This window comes from Myodes glareolus, chromosome 3 (assembly GCF_982192425.1).
Source record: "Myodes glareolus chromosome 3, mMyoGla1.1, whole genome shotgun sequence".
Classification (NCBI taxonomy): Eukaryota; Metazoa; Chordata; class Mammalia; order Rodentia; family Cricetidae; genus Myodes; species Myodes glareolus.
Window position 1 is genome coordinate 126,234,211 of NC_142028.1, and position 8,511 is coordinate 126,242,721.

An 8,511-nucleotide genomic window follows, 5' to 3' on the forward strand; every position below is an offset into this window, starting at 1 on the left:
TGAAGAAAGTGATGATTGGAATGAGAATTACGGTGTGCCATTCATTTTATAATTTCTTGTCGGAGAAATGTCAAAACATCTATTAACTCATGGATTTATTTATTGAGTACCCATTTATTAATACCTTCCAGACTTAAGACCAGGCAGAAGGAGCTAAAAGTAACTTTAATGTGAAATACAGAATCTTTGATCCAAACACCATGTAGACAAAACAGACATAACAAGCTAAATGACAGTCCCTTGGAATACCAGCTTTCTGCTGTAGACCAGAATACTCTGGTAAAGCAAAGAAAAACAAAGCTGGGAGATTCCTAGAGGAAGTGATGAGAAATAGAGGAAGAGATCTCTTCAGTACCAGGTGAACCCGAAATGTAACTTGAGGGCCGGCTTGTTGGGGTATCTGTCTCACCCAGTACCCCACAACCGGCAAGTCCTAGAGAAAATCAATCACACAGGACTCCATAAGATTATAAAGCTGATTGGCCCATTAGGTCAGGCTACTTATTAGCTCTTATAACTTATGCTACCCCATTATCCTTATCTACGTTAGCACATAATGGCTCAGTACCTTTTCCAGCTGGGCAGCTTACATGTTTCCTCTCCGGTGGTCTGAGCAGGAGTGACTGAGAGAGCTCCTCCTTCCTGGAATACTCCTGTTCTCATCACCCCGCCTCTACTTCCTGTCTGGTTGACCTGCCTATACTTCCTGCCTGGCCAATCAGTGTTTTATTAAAATATGATTGACAGAATACAGACATTTCTCCCACACCACCGAAAGGTTATTTGGCCCAAGATTTTAGGCCCTAATCCAGGTATGTAAATATATTAAAAAGCCTAAAAATGTGTGGCACCCTAAATAAACATTTACAAAGAAATTCAATTATTTAGTTCCACACCAACATTACTGTCAATGTACTTACAAGTCTATGATGTATATGGAAATGTTCTGATTAAATCCATGCTATGAAATTTTGGGAACAAAATGTTTACGAAGGACCACCATTTATGAAACTAAAAAGTAAATTCTAGGTACATTGTAGAGGAAGTAGGCTTAAAAATATACTGACCAATTCAGACACCTAAAGTGGAGCTAGGCTGAGGCATTACCTAAGATAAAATTCTTAAGTCTTTAAATCCTGTCTCACGGGATATCTTGTCTGGGTACAAAATGTCCAGGAAGGCTTAAAATTAATGAGGCAGTTCTTGCAATATAGGCCAAGTGGTTCCTAAAATTGTTGATAATTAAAGTCTCTGCTGGTCCCTTTACTCATATTTGGGTAGCCTTTTCATCCTTACAAAGGATTGTAATTGTCCATCTTTATAACTATAAAAGAAAAACTGGACTCAACTAATACTTATTGAATACGTGCACACAAGTACATGTGAAGAGCAAAACCAGATTCAAATCCTCTGTGTCTGGAATTCCAGGTGGTTGTGAGCTGGGCTGCCTGATGAAGGTGCCTGAGAGCAACCTCTTCCTCTGCAGAACAGGAAATGCTTTCAGCCCCAGACCCACAACAAGACTTTCTTAATAGCACAAATGTTTTCTTATGATTTGTGCTGTTTAAAAAAAGTAAATACACTGAACTAATAGTATTTAATTTAAAAGGAGCCCATTAGATGTGTCTTTCAGAAAGGACTTTACCTAACATTCAGTGCCTTCTGTTACTCAATTTTTGATAACTGACCTACTACAAAGTTTGGATGTGCTGGTTTTCTTCTCACCTTCATTGTGCAAGGTAGATCCTATTTTTCCTATAATACCTGGCTAGGACAGAAGCTTGACTTTCACTTTAAAATTTATTTACACACACACACACACACATACACACACACACACACACAGAGGCATGCACACATACACATGTGCATACTTGCATACACCCGTGTGCGTGTGCCTGCATGCTCTATACAGCTTTTGTATGTTTAGAGACTTTTGTATTTGAAAATAACATTTCTGACTATCCTTTAGGTATCATTTAAAATACTACCTGTGCCATTAACTGTTACCTTCATTCTACCACATAAAAGCAGTTTCCCTTTTTTGGAGATATCTTCACTTTATCTTTTTGTCTACATCTCACTCACTACTAGTATTTTCTCCTTCACGTGAGGGGTTTTTATAATAGTCTGATTTCCTTTCCATTAGTCCGTCAGCATTCTTTATCACAAGGCATTGGAATTAGCATGTGTTCTATTTTTGTGGATGTACTAATAGAATCTGCTTTTGATAAATAACCTTATTAATGGAAAATGTAAACATCAATCACATTACATTTTTAATACTTAGCATTCCATGACCTATAAAAGGCAGTAAAAGCAGGTGTAAACATGATGAAGTTCCAAATAAGTGATTTCAAAATACACAATGATCTTTAACCTTTTAGGGTTAAAAGGAGTTTGGAAGCATTTACTCCTTTCAACCAACAGTAGTGATACATACTATAGAAGCCCATTGTGGGAAAGTGACTTACAAACTTTACATGGCCACATACGGGGAACATAGGTAAAAGCTGGAAGTTCTGATAAAAATTCTGATGATTTTTCTTCCCTTCCTTGTGGAATAATTGACATTAACACTTCTGTAAACTCAGGAACAGTCTATCTCAGCGTTTCTCAACCTATGGGTTGCAAACATAGGAAAACACGTATTCTAAAGATCTTAGGAACTGAGACACTGTTCAGTTGCAAAATTACGGTTATGAATAGCGACAAAGTAACTATAAAGGTCTGAGGTCACCACAACATGAAGAATTGTATCTAAAGATCACAGCATTAGGAAGGTTGAGAGCAACTGCTAGAGATCAAAGTGTTTACCCAGAAAGCAACTAAACGGCATGGTGTTCTTCTATGGTGTCTATGGATAGGTAGCTTTGTTATAGGAAACACTTCCACATTGTTTGTCCTATAACTACTCAAGTATCCCAATGAGCTTTTAACCAAATCTTAAGTTTGATATAATATCATTCTTCAAAAATACCAGGTAAATAAAATCACATCTCAACTGTATGCCCTGAGAAATTTCCTCTGAATACAAGTGTATTTTTATTTATTGTGAAGCAAGAATATGATTTTGAATGAAACCAAAGAAAATAAGACTAATTGGAGCCTGTGTTTTAAGCATAATGGCAGAGAGCTTAAGGAAGGCTGAGCTACCTAGTACATATCTCATCTTATTTGGGCAAGATTAGTACAAATTGCTCTAAAATAAAGGAACAAGCTATAAAAATAATAAATTTTCTATGGTGTGTGATTAATACAAATTTTGGTATTTAAAACCCAAATTATCTTATCAAATGAGAGACATGTGAGCCATTCAGAGCATCTTATGACGTTTAGCTTCCCTTGACTCTCATTCACACCATCAGTTTGCCCTGGGGCTTCTCTTTCCTTTCGTAAGAGACTTATCAAAAAACATAATACTTTGTTTTTATTTTTAAAACTTCTCGACCACACTAACAATGCAAGAAAAGCTGAAACATTTTATCAGTCCTTTGATAAAAGCAGTAATAGTTGAGATCTCTACTTTAATTTCTACTTAAAGTATCTTCCAAGCTTTGAAAACAAGTCCCTTACGAGAGTAAATATTTTGTTCCTGAACACTGTTTGTCCTTCCTGGATGTCATTGGGAAGATGATGCATTGTTTGTTATGATCTCTCAATAAAAGCCTCTGCTAAGATGCAAGGTTTCAGTCATGCAGTCATGGCTGAAAGCACTATGGAAATCTTTTTTTTTTCCATTACCATTTATCTTTCCCTTTATTGCCTTAAAGAGGTGCTAACATTACTCTTAGCAAGGAGGGGCAGTTTTTCTTATCTGGGTCTATGTTCCAATATGTTAATGTAAAAGATAAGGCTGAGGCTAAATTATCTCATTTCTTTTTTTAAAAAAGTGATGCATAAAAGGCATTTCATCGAGCAACACCAACCAAATCATATTTTGTAGTGACATTTCTGGAGGAACAGAGCTATTGCTGATGGTTTGCTGAGAGGAGAGTGTCTTTGCCATATAATTGATATTCCTGAATCCTACAAACATCGTGCTCTCTAAAGAGCTGTATTTTAGACTTCAACGAGGTCGAGTTTTGTTCACAAATTTTAGGGAATTGAAAGAGAGTTTCAAGCTCTACACACAAAGCTTCTCAGCACAAATATTCATGACTAGGTGTTTGATTGTATTTCTGTTAATACAGCCTTAAATAGCATGGTTTGAATCAAATATTATAGAAATGGCATTTAAACTCCTGAAATACATAGAACAGTGATTCTGAATCTCCAGAGTGCATGAAAACAAGCTGGAGAGGTTATTGGAAGGTGTGTTCTGCTCCCTAACTGGTGGGCTTCGGAATTAGTATGTTTTGGGGGGGCACAACAATCTATACTTGTAAGAGGGGATACAGATATGCTGGTGCATGTGTCTTACCAAGACTGCATACTATTCTGGAATAAGTGAATTTGACTCAGAAAATTCTGATGCTCACTGTCATTTTCATAATTGCCACCCAGAAAAGAACACCTTTGCAATAATTGCCTTCAATTGCTCAAATTGGTCATACTGAAGTCTATTTTTGTGTTTCTTTTTGAAATCTCTTTCATTATCTTTTGGTATAGCTAACTTTCCATTCCTTAGCAATAAGGACATTCTCGGTGGAATATCCGCCTCACTTCCTGCATGCCCAGTTCTTTCTCCTCCATTGAACATGCCAGGCATTCTCTAATAGAAAGGTTTCATCATACTTTCGTATTTTTCATAATTATATATTATACTACTTAGGTTGGAATATTTATGAAATTAAAGACTTTTCTTGGCAAACTTTCTGTTATATTTTCCCAATAATCATGTCCTTTATCATAATTATTTATTAATCGCACAAAAAGACATCAAAAGGACAAAATCACATAATCCATCAGATAATATCTGATTTGAGTCTCCTAATGTATTGGTGAGGTATTCAAATCTCAAGACACAATTAGGACTGGTCTAATATGTGCTTCCTTTCATTTATCTATAGCTACAAGTTCACAAAACTTCAACATCCTCAAGGAAAAAGACAGAAGAATTTGATAGGTGGAGAGGCACTGAATTAAACCTACATAACAAAGGCTAAGGAACGCCTGTGTTATTAAATTTTCTCTGTTTACAGAAGGTAAAATCACCTATCTCATCCCTTATTCACTCTCTCATCACTGTTCTCATTGCGCTTCTTCATATTCTGTGTGTCGCATCTTGCAAAAGGATTTTAAATGGATTTTTATGTGGAAGGGTTTATTGAGGAATGGTCTCAGAACATCTGTGAATTATTCACAGAAAAATGAAATTCAAATTTAATTCCATAAGATGTGGAGAAACTGCAACTTGGTTCTTTGGAAGTGGTGAGAAACAGAAGGACTCATTTTGTTTCTGCTGGCTGTGCCTTCTTTTCTTTCTTATTTGAAGTATAAGTTAGGAATAAATTATGCCATTTTGGAGTATATATCTACAAATTAGGAAGATTGAAGAAATAAAGGCAATGGGGATAACTGACCATCATTATAACATGAGCATCATGTTATAATATACCACAAGAACATTTTATTTTTTTCTTTCTCACTACAGATTTATGGAGTTCATTTTACAAAATATATAAAAAGCACATACATTTCATGGGAAAGTAGCAAGCTTGAGAGTCATAAAGCCATATATTCTTTTTATTAATTTTATACATAAACCAAGTACAGTAGTCACTGAATTATACAAAAATTTGAGGCTATAACTAGAATTAGCTGCCAAGAGATTTGAGATCATGCTAGAGGAAATCTGTACAGAACTAGTAAACATGGTCCTGTGAAAGAAGGGGAGTAGCGTAATAAGCATTTTTCACCTTTGCAAAGCCATAATCTATATAGAGATGATGTCAGTCCTGAATAGGCCTGGGTTGCAGCAAGCCCACTGGAGCTGAAGCATGTAAGATGTCGTTCTGATAGGCTTGTTGAAGTGTACCAAGCTTGCCTAGTGAATTATATGCTATGATTATAGGAAGCTGTTTTCTTAAATGGAAGATAAAATTGTAGACATACCCCAATAATGTGCTCAAATAGTTTACAACTTGAAAGGGAGGAAGCAGAGTCAGGTAAGTATCCTGTTATTGTAAACATCAAATATGACATTTAAATGATTGTTCAACTGGTAGAAAAGCCAGGCATTGAGTTGGAATGCCCAAACCTCATACTTCTAAACCATGTTTTGCAACTATGTGTTTTCAGCATGTGAGTAGGACAGAATGAGTTTGGGAAAGAGTGAAAATTTAAATAAACTTTGTTTTTGGTGACACAGCTCACAGCGTTGACAAGTGCCACGAATCTCTGTTATGAGAACTGGATCTACGTTTTTGTTTATGTTATTACCTTCTCTTTCTTCTCAACAATACTTGGTAGCTGTTCTTACTGCATACAGTTTTATGTTAGGAATAGAACCTTCTTAATTAGACAAAAAGGAGGAATTGTTATTGGGATTCAATCCTTTTCTTTCAATGATATCTGGGGTGAGTAGCCGTATGGGCATGGCTTTCCTTAGATACATGCACATAAAACCATGGAAGAGCTCTCTCTCTCTCTCTCTTGTCCTCCCTCTCTTTCTCATGGTCAGAGCAGGAGCAAACCTTGCAGTTGGTCCTCATCACCCTTGGGAAGATTGGCAGGACAATGGCAGCTGTATCATCATCAACATCTACCTTGTTCTGTATTTGTGAATTTATTTTTCCATTGCATCCCTTAATAAATTATTGGTCAGACTTTGTGAGTTCTCTCTTCAAATCTACAGGACATAAGTACTATATTCACTTGTTCCAAAATTTGCTTGATCAATGAAAGTTCTTGTGAGATGAAAACTTTTTACTAATTACAGGAGTTCAATTGGTGCAACAAGTTCTGAAACTCTGTAAACCCTTGACCACCAAATGAGCCAAGGAATAAACTCACTGCATTTTCTTAAACAATTTTCTTTCTCTTTCTGAGCCTCAGTTTAATATTCACAGCAGAAATAAAAAGAAAGGAACATATATTTTGAGGATTTTTCACTTCCAATAGTTTTGGGTTTTATGGATGCTACAGAGCATAAAAGAGGAATCTCACCTACTTGACAGACCTCCTGGGCCTACCTGCTGCTAATGCTAGTATGTTTCCAATCTGGTGTCTTTGAGTAAGTCTGTATTGTTTCTGGTTCCTATTCTCCTAGATAACAGTCTGAGGAGAGAAAGCCAAAAGGACCTCCTGTTTCAGAAGATTCCAAATTGCTTTAGCAGACCTCAGCAATTCACAATGTTTGAAGACACTGGAGATGTATGGATCTGCAGTTGACCCTTCTCAAACAGTACATAATTCTGAAAATACTTGGAGCTCCTCCATGAAGCCATATTTCAGTCACACATTTTAGGCATGCAATTTCAGCCAAAAGTTATAATATAGCACTGCCGAGGACTTTTTTCCCCTTGCAAAAATATGCATTTGGACAAAACATAGTAACCTAAAATTACAAGAATTGAATGTACCTCTTATGTGCAACTAAGTGCTACAGATTGCATGATCAATCATAGAAATGTATAGTTTGATGTCTTCCTAGAGATTTCTCAGTCCAAAGTCCCATATAAGACTTCAGTCTTCCCTGATTCCCTAAGGACCTTTCTTAGCTTCTTGCCCAAACTTATTTAAAGTGTATGGTTTTGGGGACAGAATGATGTGATATTATGCATTTCTTACCTTTAAAACAATTACATCCATCTCTGTTTCTTGCTCAACACTCTGAAATACAAAGAAGGAATGGGGTAGAAATCTTCTCAATGTTATGATCTTCAGTTTGAAGAGAAGAAAGCATTTCCTTCTGCCAGGTGGTTTAGACTGTTCCAACTTCTAAATATAAACAGTCCTTATTTCTTTAGTGGTAATAATATAAGAATTGAAGAAAAGCATAATATTTAAAAAGTACTAGAGCTCTGAATTCCAGTCTCCTATGTATGCAGGAAGGATTATGGATACCCAACTTTTTGTTGCCACATCTCAGCTTCATTGTTTGTGAGTAATGGACATTAATGGTTAGTACACAGTGTGATAATTAGAAGCATTAACGGAGTAGAGTCCATCAGAGTCTATTAGACAAACGGCTTGTGTTGGTACTGGAGGAGCTAGGGAAATGGAGCTGCTACACACTCTTGGTGAGTCCAATGATATTCCATCATGAGTCCATCATAAGTGAGTCCCAGGTGCCCAATACGGAACTCTTCATACTATTGAACTCTGGTGTCAAATTGTTTTGAATATAACTGTGCCCTGGCTCTTTGTCCTCTTGGATAAGAAAGTGTTTCACTTCTTTCTTATTTTATAGGCTCCAACAGTTTAGACAGGCCACGTATATTTTAAAGTGATGGATATTTTAGAGAGAATTTGGATGTTTTAAAAAGACTAATGTTTTAAAGGTTATGGGACTTTTAAAAGTCCAAGTGTGTTTTACATTCAGATACTGACACTGATATGACATTT